Source organism: Meriones unguiculatus, chromosome 8 (genome assembly GCF_030254825.1).
Source record: "Meriones unguiculatus strain TT.TT164.6M chromosome 8, Bangor_MerUng_6.1, whole genome shotgun sequence".
Taxonomy (NCBI): domain Eukaryota; kingdom Metazoa; phylum Chordata; class Mammalia; order Rodentia; family Muridae; genus Meriones; species Meriones unguiculatus.
In genome coordinates this window covers 35221543-35240449 of record NC_083356.1, presented here as the reverse complement: position 1 = coordinate 35240449, position 18907 = coordinate 35221543, and positions in this window count along the sequence as shown.

Sequence of the window (18907 nt, the reverse complement as noted above, 5' to 3'; positions counted from 1 at the left end):
TCCAATTTCGATAGAAGGGAGTTAAGTATTCATCTGAGTGCAAGAACAACTGGAAAAACCTTTTAATGAAACAACTAACTCTGGGTTTTAGAATAAGGAAGGGCTTTGGAGAGCTAGAGAGAAACAGAAAAAAACCACAACACACATAGACAATGACTTTGTGAAAGCACAATTTCATTAGTTCCAAAATTAGCTAGATCGCTGTCCTGATCCCAGACACCTGACAGTCACTACACTGTCATGAAAATCTAAGTTTAACATACTGCATTCTTTTTTTGAATTAATTAATTTTATTTATTAATTACAATTTATTCACTTTGTATACCAGCTGGACCTCCTCTCTCATCCCCTCCCAATCCCACTTTTCCTCCCTCTTCTCCACCCCTGCCCCTTCCCCAGTCCACTGATAGGGAAAGTCCTCTTCCCCTTCCATCTGACCATATTAGGTCTCATCAAGAGTGGCTGCAATGTCTTCCTCTGTGGCCTGGTAAGGTTGCTCCCCCTTCAGGAGGAGGTGGTCAAAGAGCCAGCCACTGAGTTCACATCAGAAACAGCCCTGTTCCCCTTACTAGAGAACCCACTTGGACACTGAGCTGCCAGCAGCATAGGCTCTAAGATCAACAATCAATAAATGGTACCTCATGAAACTGAAAAGTTTACTGCACTCTTGCTCTTAGAAAGAGTGAGATAGATTCACATGTTACCAGTTTGATATTCACATAGGCATGCCTAGCCACTGAGTGAAAGACAGAGGAAAAGAGTCACTCAGCCAGACAACAAAACTAAAAGCAAAACTAAAATATACCTAAATAAATAAATAAATAAAACTACTGCCTAAATTTTAGAGTGAGAACCTGCTCCCAGCCTTGGAAAATAGCATCTGATTGTTTAAATATTCCTGCTGGCAACAATACAGTTGTACTTTAATCTGTTGCTGTATCTGAGTAGCCTGTTTGAGATCCTTGTTTCTGTTCTTTGGTGAAAGACTCGCTGGTAACTGCCTGGCTTTTTGGTAGCAGAGGAACATAATCTACTTTAGATACAGGTAACACCAACCTTTTAGAATCTGTCTGGGGAGAGAAACCCTGCAGCAGTGTACAAGCTTGCATGCAAGTGCTCACTGGGAGCCCCTTTGGTTCAAGTCTCAGCTCTCCATTTGTACTATGCCAAGAGCTCAGAAACTTAGGAACCACAGTGACCTTCCTGAGCTCCAGATAGCTGCTTGTTTTTTCCTTTATACTGGAGTCATTCTAGCCGAATGACTAATCTCCCTGAAGTTCTTCCAATTCTCTTCCAATTTTTTTCCAGGTCCTGGGAATGCTATTCCCAAACACATCCAATAAATTGCTTTTATCTTAAATTTACCTTTGTCCTAACACTCTTCTTTGGTATTTGCTGCCTTTATATTGTGGGCATCATCTCCTCTTTGTCATAGTCATATGTCAGAGCTGAATCATATGCCCATGTATATTATGACTGTGTAGTAACACTGTGAAATGCTTAACTTATGGCAGCACTATTCTGAGTGCTTATTGTTTTCTTTAAATGTTTTCCTCACAACAGTCCTTTGATAAATAAACTTAACATCCCAATGTTTGTGGTGAAGAAACTTTGGCAGAGAAATTATACATGGTCAAACCAGAGATAGGGTATTGAATTCATGTTTCCTAACTCTACATCATCATCCCTCTGCTTTGTCTTCAGTGTTCAAGTCAGTTCATCTTCCAAAGAAGAGATTTGATACATTTGCTTTCATTCTGTGGGCTACAGTCTGAAGGAACTAAAGGCCATCCTGAGTTCATCATTGCTAGAAGACCCAGAAGAATTTGCTATTCTAAGTGTTGTGTTTCAAAATTCTGATGGACCCAAATGACTACAGTGACTTATAATTCATAAATAGCTACTATTAATGATATTATGTGGAAGTTCAAAAAGCTGTTTCAAAGCCAGGTAGTCATGGCCCACACCTTTAATCTCAGCACTCAAGAGGCAGAGTAGGGTGGGTCTCTGAGTTTCAGGCGAGCCTGGCCTGCAGAGTGAGTTCCAGGACAAAGTTACACAGAGAAACCCTGTCTCAAGAAAGAAAGAAAGAAAGAAAGAAAGAAAGAAAGAAAGAAAGAAAGAAAGAAAGAAAGAGAAAAAGAAAGAAAGAAAAAAAGAAAGAAAGAAAGAAAAGAAAAGAAAACCAAAAGAAAAAAGAAAAGAAAAGAAATGACATCATATTTCCTCTAAGATATAAGTACAGACTCCCTTGGAGAGATAGGTGGTTTCCCTGTGATAAGAGGTGCCCAGGCTTATGGAAGAGAGCCTAGGAGTGTACCCATATGCTTGACTCTAACAAACAATATCAGATCACAAGGCAATAATTGTTAAGTATTTTGATTAATTAACTTTCTTAGTTATAGTCCAAGGCCACACAAGTTCTCTATTGTTCCTGCATACAAGTATAATGTGATCATAATTAAAAATCACTCCACTATACATTTATGATAAATTTTCTGATAATACCTTTATGTGATTCTGTGTTGTAGTCCTTGAATGTGATTATCATCCAGTGCTCCTTAGATGGAAAACTATAAATGTGTCTTTATTGCATGAAGAATTTTAATTATTTTACAAGTATTGTAACTTTTGGATTATTGTTGACCTGCTGAAAACACTGGAGGGGCTGCTAGTGGCTCCATTTCTAGAATTGCATCCTTGTCATTGAAGTTAAGCACTCACTCTGATCTCTTCTACATTGATGTTAGGATGTTGTGGGACTGAATTCAGATATAGCTTCCACTGACTCAGGAATCTGTGATCAACTATACCCTGCCTTTATATCAAACATATCTGGAAATGAGCCTTGTGCTAATATCCATCTGATGTTATTGACTTAGCCTATTCTCTAGCCAGTGGAAGATACTGAAGAAACTCAGGTTTCAAAGATTCTTCCTGGTAAGACATTTACATAATTTTCTGTGCTGGTATGCTGATTTGTGTCTAGTTGACTTATGAGAACATTAATTGGTTCCTAGAAATGTAAAGAAGGGCATGAGCTAAGCCCTCTCTCCAGTCAAAATTAAAATATCACCAGAATGTTTGAAATTTAAAACGTTTGTGAGAACTAATGTTCTCATAAACCCCAAGGAGCTGCCAGATCTTCAGGTTACCTGCTTTGAATTTTCTCACTCAAACTCTGATAATTTTGCCCTTGCGCTTCCTTCCGAGTATGTTACAACACTAAAGACTATGTTTCCTGGTGACACTCAGATTACAGCCAGAAGTGTTTATACTTTTCCATATTTTTAAAGTTTTCTTCAATACACATTCTGATTTATATTAAACCCCTTTCAATTTTAATTATACTGAGGTTTCCACCAGCAGCTCCATAATCAAGGTCACTTCAAGTTCTCTGCCAGTACACTGGTCTGTATAAATAAGATACTATTATCTGACTCATCAGGTTTTGAAAATTAAATAAACTAATTCTTGAGTAAATTGTGTATCTGTCCTTAAGGCCTTTGAACACAGCCACAATTGCACCCTCTTCTTCACAATGAAAAGTAGTATATGCCCATCAGACTTTGCCAAACAATTTTTTTATCAACTGTATTACTGAATGTCGATTTATTGATACTAAATTCCAAAAACCACTGATGAGAAGGGATTTATAGTCTAAGTGTGTCTTGGCTCACTTTTGTCAGTTTATATTTAAAAATTTTAAAAACTCACAAATAAAACATCACCCAGATAAGTTAATACAATCACTCAAATACTTGTCCAGTCACAAAATACGCATCTTGATGAACTCCTAAACTGGCCATTCTTAAACTATGTGGTCTTGCTTAGGATTTTATATTTTCACTACCAATTACATGTTTTGTGTTCTTATCTACAAACAAAAGAAAACACCGTGTCTGGACTGAAAATTGAAAGACAACTAGCTTTGTGTAGTCTTTCATGACTCTTGCCTTTTTGTCTTCGTTCCATCCTTCCTCATCCCTTAATGTCACTCTTTCTTGAATTTTACTTTACTTAGCAATGTAACCAATTCACACAGCACATTTTTTCCTTGCCTACAGTAAACCTAAACAAACAAACAAGCAAACAAACAAACAAACAAAAAGGTAAAAGAAGAAATGTGCTTGTTTGAAAACTAGGATTCATATAGGGGATGTTTTCACAAGATCTATGCTTTGAAAGTTTGAAGTGATGGAACCTTTAGGGGGTAGGACCTGGGAGGAAAAACTCCATTGAAAGATGCTCTTGAAGAGGATACTGAAACCTTGGCCTTTCCTTTCTCTCTGCTTCTCAGCTACCATGAAGTGAAAAGGCTTCCACTACACAAGTACCCACTGTGATGTATTACGCTGTTACAGGACCAAAACAGCAAACCAGGGAACTTTGACTAAATTTTCTAAAATTGTGAGCCCAAATAAACCTTTCTTTTTCATTAATTCATCATCTTAGGTAATTAGTTACAGTAACATAAAGCTAACACATAAAATAGCCAATCTGTTTACCCATATCTCCAAGGTGAATCCCGAAATGACCATTTCACCTTCTATAGATATGGTATGTATGCATGCAACATGTATAAACATACATGCAACAATGCACAGTTACCTCATATCTAAAGAGATTGGTCTCTAGTATCCCCCGACAATATCAAAAGCTGACGATGTCAAATCCTTCATTTAAATTACATTGTGTTTACATATGATCTTTCCAGAGTCCCACATATATTTTAAGCCATTTCTATTTGACTGATAATGCCTAAAAAGATAAATATTACATAAATAGTTGCTATGCTGTGCTATTTAAGGAATAATGATGAGAAAAATATCTATGTGTTCAGTACAGACTCAAATGTTAAAATTATCTTTTATTTTTAAGTTTAGTTTTTATTGTGTGGGTTGGTTGGGTTGTAGGAGTATGTGTATCCTCAACATGCCCACAAAGGGCAGGAGACAAATCCCAAGAGTCAGTTCTCTCCTGCTACCTTGTGGGAAGTGTTGATGGTGATCAAACTCATGTCATCAGGCTTGGTTGTGGGCTCTAAAAGCTTCCAGCCAAAGGTGTTACTTATACTGCACACCTTGAGTTAATCAAAATGATCTGTGAACCATATCAGGCTGCAAGTGCATCCAGATGCCCTGTCATCTATCCATAACAACAAGTGGAAGGACTTAGCAAACATCACTTGCAACTAATGCAACATGTAAACTTTGCTCTTGACAACATCCATTACAGCTGACATTTTCCACGTTTCTGTCTACCAGCTAAGAGCTGAACATCAAATAGCAAAGCCCAGGCATGTAAATTCCGTAAGGTATCCTTAGCTCCTTGAAGAGTGTCAGGAACAGAACAGTTGATCGAGTATATATGTTGTTGTTAAATGTTTTTTTAAAAGCCAGAGGGTCCCTATGCAAAAACATGTCCTGAGAGCAAGATAAATGTTGGCCAATATCTTAAGAGTCCTTGTGGAAGTAGGAGAGGACAAGCTTTAAATATTCCTTGGCTGAACTTACTTACCTATCCATTTCCTAACTGCTCAGCAAGCACCAAGGACAGGCTCCCTACAGGCATTGTGCTTAGTGATATGGGCAACATGAAGAGTGAGACACAGATTTTGACTTCAAGGTACCAACAGTCTAGTTAGGGCAAGAGACAAGTAAACAGGTGACTGCAATGTAAAGATCCACACCAGAAAACAAAGAAAGGACAGACTTCTCTGGACTCTCACATGGTGTACTGTGCCCCATTCCTGGACGACATGATGAAAACACACTTTTAAATAATGTAAATTAGCCTCAAAATATCAATATTTTTCTTAAGATCTTCCTTCTAATAGTGTTGTCCAGATTATCCATCAAGAGAAAATTCCAGTGTAGAGTTACAAAGGATGTCTGACTAGAAGTGAAGAAGATATGGGGAGTATGGCAAATCCCCGTGTTGTGCAAAGCAGCGAACTGTAGGAAAGAAGGGGAAAAAACGCCACTTAACATCTGCAGCGTATCCAATGCTAAAAATACATGCTGCTCGGCAGGGTGCCAGATGTTCTTTTTCATGGATATTTTGATACAAGAAATGGCCAAGACAGAGAATGAAGCAATCAGTGAAAAAAGCAGCCTACCCCAGAGCCACCAACTCTTAACCGCAATCTTAGACTATGTAGCCTGTAAAGAACATGAGGAATGGCAGAAGGGAGACAAGGTATTATTGATGGGTTTGTGATGATTATCTAATTTTGTACATAACACCTGTACTATCTGTTTTTTTTATTGTCATATTGAACAACTGTGAGAATGTGACCCTCAAATGTCTTGTTCACAGAGAATGGGTGATTTATCACCCATTCTTTCTATATTACTTATTATATATGTATCAGAATATCTGTACTCAGGCCAAGTCAAACACTGACTAAGCACAACAGAAAGACTCTTGTGTCAGGTAGCTAAGGATTGTGTCAAGGACTCTATCCACTCAGTATATTTTTTTTAATTGCTTAGCTGTCTGGATGCTTTCTCCAACTCTCCAGAGCTGATGAGCCTGTAGTGTAGTCTCACAACTCCTCTGCCCTCTCCATATCTTCCATGTCTCCTTCACAGGCGTGTCTCTCATAAATCCCTTTCACATCTAGGAGCATTTGCTCCCCAGATAACCAGAATCAATACATATGTGCATGCACATGAGTGAGTGTATGTGTTTGTGCACATATGCCTGTGTGTGCCTGTTTGTATGCATTTTCCAACTCGCTGAACATTATTTTGCTTTCTCTGTGGTGACCTAAAGATGGATGTAATAGGAAGTAAAGATAGTAATCTTTAATTTACTCTAACACTGAATCCTAGATGCGTAGTTGAGTGTGACATAATCTCTACAGGTTTATATTCATCTGTGGGGAAATTAATAAGGCACACAACAGGAACTGTCACTGTAAAGACATCACTTTATTCAGCAGCATTTATCAATTGTAAAGTTTTTCTCTAAGTCTTCGTGTTGTTATGTTGCTGATACATTTATATCATTTAAAATATGATAGATTTTTCTTTTCAATAGGAAAAACTAGCCACATAAATCTTCACTTCTTGAGACTCCCTAAAATAACAGTAATTTTGTTATGCTTTAAAAAATATATTTAATTTGTGTGTGTGTGTGTGTGTGTGTGGAAACTTTCAGAAAATGTTTCTCTCTTTCTGCCAGTGGGTCTTAGGAATAGAATGCAAGTCATCAGACTTGGTGGCCATCACTATCCAAAGAGGCATCTCATTAATCCTAAATAATGTTTATAAAACATGGAAATATGAAAAGGTAAAGAAAGGCCATGGAGTTAGCTTAGTAGGTAAAAGTCCTTGTCACCCAGCCTAATAACCAAGTTCAATGCCTGGAAACTACATTTTGGAAGGAAAGAACTGAATCTGCATGTTATCTTCTGACTTTTGTGTATTTATCATGATACACATGACTACACACAAAATTTTTAAAATGTAAAAAATAACTAAAAGGGTAAACAAAAGAAGAAATAGTTGGAGAAACAGTCAAGGACAGATATGCAGATATTTTGAGAAAATAGAACTTGCAGCAGTGACTGCTGGAGCCAAGCAGAAAAAAATTACAAATTTGAGCATCAAGAGAGTCTTAAGTAAGGATACTCTACTTCATTTCCAGAAACATCACCTGAGTTAACACTGGAGGAATGAACACACCAAAGACTGGGATGAGATGCTGAGGAAAAGAATTGTCAAGGGAAAGTATGTGGAGAGCCAGTTATAACAGAGAGCTAGAGTCCATACTAGCATTACCAGCACAGAAGAATGGATATTTCTTTCTTAGAAAAACTAGATGGTGAAACTTGAGGCCCGATGGACCAAGAATAGTAAATGCTGAGACAGAGACAAAGTTTGAAACAAGATTTTAGGACACTGCTCCTACACAGAAGTGATGGAAAACTTCTAATGATTCTTCTCAGATAGAATCATAATGTAATATGTTTTGTAGAAATCTACAAAGCATACACAGAATGAAATTTCGTGATAGGTAGAAGTGGCTACAGTGCTTTTGATTCAGATAATAAAAACACTATATATATAGTTAATTAGTTTTATATATATATAATAAAACTAGAAACATTGGAAACTAATTATATATATATATTTGATAATTATATGAAATATAATTTGATAATCATAAAAAATAATTTAAATGTGGGTATAGGTTTGGAACTGCAATAGCTAAAGGTGGAAGCATTTTGTCCCACACCATAGGGGAAGCTTAACTTGTCCTGAAGAGAGGGTTGGTGGAAATTTGCATGTACATGTAATTATGGAAAGGACTGAAAGGAAAAATAAAAGTACATAGACTATGCCATCAAATGTCCATCATTAAGTGCAGGATGATGGTAGGTATATGGAGGGCAACGAATGGCTGTTGAGGCCTTAGGAATAAGTGAAGAGTACATCATTAAACCCAAGGAATGGCCATCCTGGCTATGTGGTGACGCAGAGTTTTCACAACACAGAGTGAAATTCAGGACCTCTAAATGGTGAAGTCCAAACGAAATTAATACCTCCAAAGAGCTAAAAGACAATGCTGCTCATTTAAAATAAGAACAGGAGGCTGTTCAGCAAAATGATCAGAGAATTAGAGGGAAGCTCTTGACATACAAAACCAAGTCATGGAGAAGAATACATAACGAGAAACATTGGAAACCAATGAGTTAAATATATTGAAGGGTTTGGAAGAAAAAATGGAAGGGTGACTGTGAAGGGTGACTTGTCTGCTGAAAAGTAGTCAATAGCACAAAGTATGTTTGAGGTGTAGAGGGTCTTTCCCTTTTATTTTCCTTTTATTCTAACCTTTCTAGTAATATGCCAGTTGTCACTGTAGATGAGTAGAAGACTTATAGGCTTAACAGATAGCTCAGCCTTTGCCAACTAAGGCTTGTAAGTAGAATTCAATCCTTGAAACCTACAATTGCTAGAGAACAAACTCTCACAGATTACCTCTTCCCTACTGTCTTAGGGTTTTATTACTATGAGGGGACTCCATGACCAGGGTAACTCTTATACATAAAACATCTCATTGTGGCTAGATTACAGTTTAAGAGTTTCAGTCCATTACCACCATGGTGGGAAGCATGACAGTGTGCAGGCAGACATGGTGCTTGGAGGATCTGAGAGTTCTACATCTTGATCCAAAGGCCACATGAGACTGATTTCCTGGGCATAGCTGAGCTTAGGAAAACTCAAAACCCACCCCCACATTGACACACTTCCTCCAACAAGGCCACACCTCCTCCAATAAGGCCATACCTCCTAATAGTACCACTCCTATGGCCAAACATTCTAACACATGACTCTATGGGGGGCCAACCTATTCAAGTCACCACACCTCCACTCATACATACATGTGCAAACACATACACACACAATAAATACATATTATCAAAATTAAAAGAGAGTTATCTTTTAACAGCAAGTGCTTTATTGAAGCAGATTCCCTGTGAAGGATAGCATGAGGTTTTTTTCTGTCTGGGATACAGAGAAGACCACCCCTTTTTGAAAATCAGTCTCTACTCCATGATTCGCACCAGAAGAGAAACAGTTAACCCATGCATGAGACTGTCATAATGAATTCCTTCTGCAGTCCTCTAGTGTCATTAGAAGTTAAGGTCAGTTTAGCCATGGGGAGCACTAAACATGGACATACAGGCATTTCTGCTCAGGATAACAGGCACATCCCTTCATCTTTTGTGTAATGAATACAGATCACCAAAAGAGGATGTTAAAAACAGTAACACTGCAAAGATAAAACCCTACAGGGCTTTGTTGTTGCTGTTGTTCAAACTGCTGTGCATTTGCATATAAACTGAATCTATTATGACTTCATCCCTTTATTCTCCAAGGCAATTCATTCTCTCCCTGAGCAGAAATCTCAGAACCTGACAAATGTGGTAGAAACTCATAGATCAGCAACTTCTAAGTCAGAGAATGCAAGTAAATGTAGAACAGTGAGGCTGTGTTTTCCTTGTGACCGCTGCATATCTATCAAATACAGGTTCCGAAACCAGACTGGACAAGTTCAATCCTGATTCTACTGTTAATTAACTATGGTGACTCGTTTAATTCATTAAGTGTGGTATTTCATTTCTATGCCTTCTAGTCATCTTTCAAAATGAAAAAAAAAAATGATTATCTCTTAGAACTGTTGTGAGGATTAAATGGCTGAATTTACCTGAAGTCATTATAAATGGGTTTTTCATATAATAAATATCCAATAACACAATATTGTATTGCCAACAAAAGGGAAATAACAATGCAACTTCTTATGATTGTCATTGAGAGCCAATAAATTGTAGATATGAAATTCACTTTTAATCTACAAAGTCCTAAGAGAATGTAGGGGAAATCAATTTCCATATTATTTTATTTCATGTCAGGGTGATTAGTGTCTCAGGAGCTATGGTTTTCATTATCTTCAACCCAAATGGTACAGATTTATAGGGTTCCAGCTTCTTACAATAATTTTAACATTACCTCATATTCCAATACTCAAAGAGTCATTGTTTTTCAAAGTTATTTTTAAAGCTAAAGATAGGTCAGTTGATAAAGTGCAGTACAGGAAAAATGAACTCATACCATAGACACCACAACAAAAAAAAGCCAGGCATAGTGAACAGGCTAGTGATAATGGTAGTGAGGACACAGAGATGGAGGCTCCGTGTTAAGCCAGCCTGACCTGCTTGGTGAGTTCCAGGCCAGTAAATGACCCTGTATCAAGAACAGGGTGAACAGTATCTAAGGAATGGCACATCCACACATGCACATACATGCATACACACAAAGAGCTCAATTTAGACATAGTCTGGAGAATGAAATATTATTTTTTGTTCTCTTCATTTTTTAACTAAATTTTTATTATTTATATTAATTACAGTTTATTCACTTTGTATCCCAGCTATAGCCCCCTTCCTCATTCCCTCCCAATCCCACGTTCCCTCCCTCATCTCCTCCCATGCCACTCTCCAACCACTGATAGAGGAGTTCCTCCTCCTTTCCATCTGACCCTAGCTTATCAGGTCTCATCAAGAGTGGCTGCATTGTCCTCCTCTGTGGTATGGCAAGGCTGCTCTCCCCTCCGGGGGAGGTGATCAAAAAACCAGCCACTGAGTTCATGTCAGAGATAGTCCCTGTTCCACTTACTAAGGAACCCACTTGGATACTGAGCTGCCATGGGCTACATTTGAGCAGAGGTTCTAGGTTATATCCATGAATGGTCCTTGGTTGGAATATCAGTCTCAGAAAAGACCCCTGTACCCAGATTTTTTGTTCTCTTTCTTTCTTTCTTTCTTTCTTTCTTTCTTTCTTTCTTTCTTTCTTTCTTTCTTTCTTTCTTTCTTTCTTTCTTTCTCTCTTTCTCTCTTTCTCTCTTTCTCTCTTTCTTTCTTTTTCTTTTTAGTTACAGTTTATTAACTTTGTATCCCAACTGTATCCTGCTCCTTTATTCCCTCTCAATCCCACCCTTCCTCCCTCATCTTCTCCCTACCCCTTTCCAAGTCCACTGATAGGGGAGGACCTCCTCCCCTTTCATCTGACCCTAGCTTATCAGGTATCTTCAGGCCTAGCTGCAAAGTCCTCCCCTGTAGCCTAGCAGGACTGCTCCTCCCCTCGGGTGTGTGTGGGGAGGTCAAAGAGCCAGCCATTGAGTTCATGTGAGAAATAGTCCCTATTCCCCTTGATCAAATATATCTGGCCACAGGGGTCTTTTGTGAGACTGTATCCCCAACCAAGGGCCTTGTATGGATATAACCTAGAACCCCTGCTCAGATATAGTCCATGATTTTTTGGTTCTTTTGCTCTCCTTGTAGAGCTCCTGTCCTCTCCAGGTCTTACTATCTTCCCATTCTTTCTTTCTTAAGATTCCCTGCATTCTGCCCAAAGTTTGGTTATGAGTCTCAGCATCTGCTTTCATGTACTGCTGGGTAGAGTCTTTCAGAGGCCCTCTGTGGTAGGCTCCTGTTCTGTTTCTTTTTAAAATCAATTCAAATGAATTGTGATTATATTTGGTGAGAAATAGTAACACAACATATTAATTGGCTATCACTATCAAAGAAAAGTAACATTTATAAGAAAATAAACACAATACATCAATAATCTCGTCAGTTGACAATTATTTTTTTACCTTACAAAGCTTTTTAAACAATTTCTATGTGTTTCATGTCTTCATCCAATAGACAAACTGGAAAGAAGGCAATCAGACCTCACGGTTCAGCCCCATGCCATTGTAAAGTCCCTCTGGCTATAGCCAGTTTGTTAGTATATTCTCTTTTGCCCATCTACTTTTCTTGGACTTGCTCTGTTTCCCCTTGTGGATGTTTCCCAACAAATTTATAAAGTAAAATTTGTGAAAAATACCTAATGGATTGTTACAAAAGGAAAAGAAATTCCCTGCTTTGGTTCTGAAAAATAATTGCTGGCTTGAAAAATATTGACCTTGTAGTTTAATAAGCTGCCCCACTGGGAAGATGTGTTAAAGGGTGAAGTACCACTGTCTCTTACTGCTAGGGACATTGCTCGGAGAAGTCTGAACTGGCATAAGGCAGCAAGGCAAATGGATGTGCAGAATAGATCCCAAATGTAGAACCACATAGATATGATCAACTGATCACTGACAGAATATCTGGTAATTCTTGGAGATAGCACTAATATCCAATAAATTGTTCTTGAATGACGAAGATTGGATGTACACTTTACAAAACAAAACAGAGACCCTTAACCTTTTTCAGAGATTACATGCTAAGTTAACTTCAAGTGGATATAAATGCAAGGGCAAACATTAAATATGTTACTGAAGAAGAAAACACAGGAGAAAATCTTGGCAGTACATTACAAAATGCACAAACTATCATAAATAAGAAGAGTTTGATAGGTTGTATTGCATTGGTAATTCCTTTTGCTTTCCCAAAGAAACCAGTGAGATGATAAAGAGCAACATCCAAGTTACCAAACATACTTGTCACAAGCATGTTTCGAAAGCACTTGTACCCTGAAAATAAACTAATGCCACATAACTCAACTGTAAGATTTCTTTTCTTTTATTTTTATAATTAAAATACATTTTATTGCAAAGGAAAGTTCACATAGTTTTTGTTTTAAATCATGTTTTATTTTTATTTTTTTATTCTTTTTTTATTGCTTACAAAGTTTATTTCTTTACATTTTTTTATTTTATTAATTACACTTTATTCAAATAGATATATTATTTGTACAGTATTTTGCCTGCGGGCACCAGATCTCATTATAGATGATTGTGAGCCACCATGTGGTTGCTGGGAATTGAACTTAGGACCTTTGGAAGAGCAGCCTATACTCTTAACCTCTGAGCCATCTCTCCAGCCCCTCAACTGTAGGATTTCTAAATGGGCATTGCTTTCTGCTACATGGGGCATTATTAATTCTGCTGTTTACTTTTTACTGGGTTGTAGGCTGCTGTGCATAATGGCTGCTAGCTCAATGTTGTGCTGCTAAGCATTTTCATGATGCATACATCTGTTATTCACTCACTTGGATAGATCTTGTGATGCCTCATTTTGTTATTATAATAAAGTAGTTATTGATAACAGTTTGCTTGACCATTCTTACTAATCACAAGTGAATCAACACATAAGGATTCTTCTTGGATATTCACATGTAGGGGGTAAATGACTTAAGCAGAGAATATGTGTTTGTGCTTACAATATAATTTCAATTATTTTGTTTGCAAAATGGCTATAGCTCTGTCAATTTTGTTAGAAGTACTGTGATTTTTCTGCTACAGTAAATCCTTTCTGTGACTTGTTTTCATCGCCTGTCCTTGCAAGTCCTTTAGATCAATGTGACAAAAGTGTTTGATAACTATGTGTCAGGAAATGTGATAAATCTATTGTATTATGCTTGGGGAAGTTTTCAACGTTTACAACCATCTGCCTCTTGTGAAATATGTGACCTATGAAGCAGTGCTTCTGACCTTGCAGACTTCCTGAATTGCTGCTGGGGTTTAATAGAGCAATGTATATTGAAGACAGAATACGTGCTAAGTGCTTTCTTATTGTGGTTTTGATTGCAGAGAGACTGTAATAGATGCACTGACATTACTTGAAGATGCTATAATTGTCTATTTTCAAAGTGCAATAAGTTTATGAAAATGAAAACTTAAGAACAAACAGGCTTAAGAAGATGACTAGCTTTAAGACTAGTAAGCAAAGATAAATTTAATATAGTTCAACAAAAACAAATAACCTGAAAATGGCATTCAAAAACTGATTTACTGTAGAGTGCAACTGGGGATCACATCTAGAAAGTCTGATTCTATCGGTTACATCCCTCTCCTCTACAGCCACAGTGCTCAGGTGACATTCAAAAGTGATGAAAGATGATAATATCGTCACACACACACAAACACAAATAAAAACACAAATAAAAACTTCAAATGATCATGGGAAAGGGGGAAATGAGAGACCAAAAAGATTAAAAATTAGCAGCTATTATTAAGGCCTGAACTATGTGGGTGGAGAAGTCTAGTAATGCCCTGAGGGGAAGGACCACCTCGCTGCGTTCTTTCCCCACCCACTAGAGATACAGTTGCTAGGAAATTGGATCCTCCCCCTAGGGAGGGACACCTGGGCATTCTGGGATGGACCAGAATCTATAAATCACCCCACTAACCTGGGGACGGGGCGCTCAGCTCCCACCGCTTCGGCGGTGGGGCTGCCTAGGCCCAAGCTGCAGCTTGTAATTAACAATAAAAAGACCCTCATGTGTTTTGCAACGAAAAAAAAAAAAAAAGAAAGAAAGAGCACATCTCTCATGGATTCCTGCAGAACTGACACCAAGTTCTTAAACTTGGGGAGAAGAAACAAGATACAAGATGAGCTATTAAGCCAAAAACAAACGAGTATATTCTATTCCTATTTGTTAGGATATGTAAGCAATGAGTACTTCTAGTAACAATTATTAAACACTAAATTATTAAATTATTAATTATTAACCTATCTTCTTTTCAATTATTAAACCTACCTTCTTTGTGAATTTGGAATCTTTTTGTTGGAATAACATAGTTCATTGCTTATTAAAATGTAAAAATTCGAAACATAGAAAGCTATTTTAAAAGGCAATCGTGTGCCTCTCTGTGAGTGTGTGGGTGTACATGTGTACCCTGGTGTGAATATACATCTATATGTACACACACGAAGGCATGAGGAAAATTTCAAGTGCCGTAATATTTATTTATTTACTTGTTTATTTGTTTATTTATTTATGACTTTGTGCTGCTCTCCCTTGTTCTGGGGTGGTAAGCCACTGATCCTTAGGAACAACTGAGCAACAGTGACAAGCTAGGGGTTCTGTAGCCTATGAGCATGAATGGAAATAATCTTCCGGGATCAACTGCCAGCAGGCAGATCAATTTTATTCAAGGGGAAGGAGGGTTATATTATTCCATTGTGGACCTCATGAAACTGAGAAGCTTCTGTAAGGCAAAGGACACTGTCATTAGAACAAAATGGCAGCCTAGAAATGGGAAAAGATCTTCACCAATCCTACATCTGACAGAGGGATAATATCAAAAATATATAAAGAACTCAAGAAATTAAACACCAACAAATAGAATAACCCAATTTTTAAAATGGGGTACAGCTCTAAACAGAGAAATCTCAACAGAGGAATATCTAATGGCCGAGAAGTACTTAAAGAAATGTTCACAGCATGCATGCAGAAAAGGAAGGAAGGGGAGGAGGGAGGGGCTTATGGGGGATACAAAATGAATAAAGTGTAATTAATAATAATAATAATAAAAAGAAAAAAGACAAAAAATAAAATAAATAAAATAAAATCTCTAAAAAAAAAAAGAAATGTTCACAGTCCTTAGTCTTCAGCAAAATGCAAATCAGAATGTCTCTGAGATTCCATCTTACACCAATCAGAATGCCTATATATGTGATCATTGTAATGGCACATGCTGGCAAGGATGTGAAGCAAGGGGAATACTCTTCTAATGCTGGTGAGAATACAAAATTATACAACCACTGAGAAATTAATATGGACTTTCTCAGAATATTGGGAACAGATCTACCACAAGATTCAGCCATACAATTCCTGGGTGTATACCCAAAGGATGCTCAGCCATACCACAAGGACAATTGCAAAAATATGTCCATAGAGGCTTATTCCAGCCAGAAACTGGAAACAGTCTAGATGTCCCTCAACAGAATGAATAATGAATAAAGAAAATGTGATATAGTTACATAATGGAAGTTTTATTTTTATTTTTTTTTCTTGTTGTTAGCCTGGCCTTTAAAGGCTGAGCCATCTCTGCAGCCCTGAGAGTGTCATTATTTTTAATGCAGTATTTTCATTAACTTTTTGGGGATTTCACACATGCATGCAATGTATTTTGATCATATTTATGCCTTTCTCTTCCATCAGACTCCTCCCAGATCCACACCTCACCTTCTCATGCCCTGAAACTTTATGTACTTTTTTAAGCTACTATATCCAAGTCCAGATTGTGCTGCCCACACAGTCAGAGTTTGCTGCCATCCACCCCAGCTTGATTGACTTACCGGGAAAGAACCAAATGCTAATAGAAAATTGACTTTGCCTCCCTCAGAAGTTATCAACTGTCAATGGTCTCTCAGGAGTGGGGCTTCATGATTTCCTGCAGACTCCATACTGGAATGGTGTCTTGTCTGTATGTCTTGTTCTTTGCTGTCTTCTCCTTCTCCTTCTCCTTCTCCTTCTCCTTCTCCTTCTCCTTCTCCTTCTCCTTCTCCTTCTCCTTCTCCTTCTCCTTCTCCTTCTCCTTCTCCTTCTCCTTCTCCTTCTCCTTCTCCTTCTCTTCCTCCTTTTTTTAATTCAGGTCTTGTTCAGGTAAGCACAGCTTCTGTGAATTCATGAAAGCAATGTTCCTACCATGTTGAAGAAATACTGTTTTTCTTAGATCTCCCCAATCTCTGGTTCTTACAATCAGCCTCCCTCTTCTTCTGTAATGGTCCCTGAGTCTTGTGGGGAAAGACTTGTCGACATAGCAAAACACAGGTGATGTGAAGGAAGAAAGTGGAAATAATGGGGAGAGAATTATAAGTGCAGGTCTTGTGCATATTGTCACATTGTTGTGAGGTCATATTTGTGACTGCCCTGCTGTGTCCACAAAACAGCGTTTCCTTAATGTTGTCCACCACCTCTGGCTTTGAACAGTCTTTCAGTCCCCAATGTAGGCACTTAGAGTTATAAACTCCCTCTTAGGACTGCCTTCATTGTGTTCCATATACTTTGGGTATTGTGTTTTTATTCCTTTCTTGATTTCTTCAGTGACATACTTGCTACTCAATAACTGTTTATTGCTTAGATATCAATAGTTTATATATTTTTAATAACCTCTCTTGCTATTGATTTCTAGCTTTATTCTGTTGTGATATGATAGAATGAGGGATGTTGTTTCAGCTTTCCTGTATTTATTGTAGCTTGAATGTTTTCTAATATGTGATGACCTGTTTTAGATAAGGTTCTATAGGGTGTTGAAAAGAAGGTCCTTTGGCTTGTGGGTGGAATGTTCTAGGGAAGTTTATTAGGTACCCATTGTTATTTAATATCAACTTTATTTAATTCATTTTTTATACAGTTTGCCTGTGCAGTGGTGAGGGTGGAGTATTGGAGTAGTTTACTATTACTTGTTTATGTTTAATCTCTGATTTTAATCTAGCAATGTTTACCTTATGAAATTTTATGAGCCTAAATACAGTAGGTATATATTTAGAAATGTAATTTCCTCTTGTGGATTGTTCCTCAGGTGTTCTTCTTCTGTTAATACACACATTTTTTAGACAGGGTCTATTAGTAAATAAACTTGGCTGGCTGATCAGGAGGCCCTAGGGATCATCTTATCTTTCTTTCCAGAGCGAGATTAGAAATCTTAAATCTCCCCGACCCCTTGTTTTTGTGGGTTCTAAAGATCTAACTCAGTTTCTTATCCTTGCTAGACAGGCACTCTATTGACTGACTTGCCTCCCCAGTCCCTTAAAAATGCAGTATTAATATTAAGACTTCATTACAATAAGGCAAAAACAAAGAACGAAAATTTGAGCTCATGTATTAGAATGTAATTAATTTCTGAAAGAGGCAAAAAATTTTAAAAAGGTGGAAATTTTTTAAAAGAAACAATTGGAGGAGATCCAAGATGGCAGTGCCAACCTTGCAATATATCTGAACAGCAGCTCAGTAGTGAAAGCAGAGCGACTGACACAACGTACTTGGGACACCCAAACCAAAATATCTGTGTTTCTCTGGTGAGAGGAGACCCACAAAGAATCATGATGGTCCAATTTCAGCTCATCCAACTAAACCCAGGAAAAGTTGCCCAGCACCTGCCTTGGTAGGACTGCAGCCCTAGACCACCCACTGATCCCACCATCTGAGGATACCTTCTGGGTACCAGCAGCTAGAGGCTCAAAAACTTGGGAGGCCACTCTCACCATCCCATGGAGCTCCAAACTCATGTGCCCACTTTCACTGTCCCATGGACAATTTTCAGCTATCCACTGCTCGTGGCTTCAGTCTCATGTGCCCACTCTCACTGTCCTATAGTATGGATACCTTCCAGTACCAGGGGCAAGGCTCCAAACTAAAGTGCCCACTCTCAATGTCACCTGGGAATGATGCATACTGGTACTGGGGGTGAGGCTCCAAACTCAGGCACCCACTCTCATCATCCTTGGTTATCAGTTTCAACTTAAGGCTTTCTGATGCTCAATACTCACAGCAACAACCCCAGACCCTACTCCAAAGCTCAACACATCTCCCTAAAGAGACAAGCAAGGCCTCTGAGCTCACAGTTTCTCTAAAATGGCTGCATCCAGCAAGCACAGCGTCTAAACACGGTGACTGAG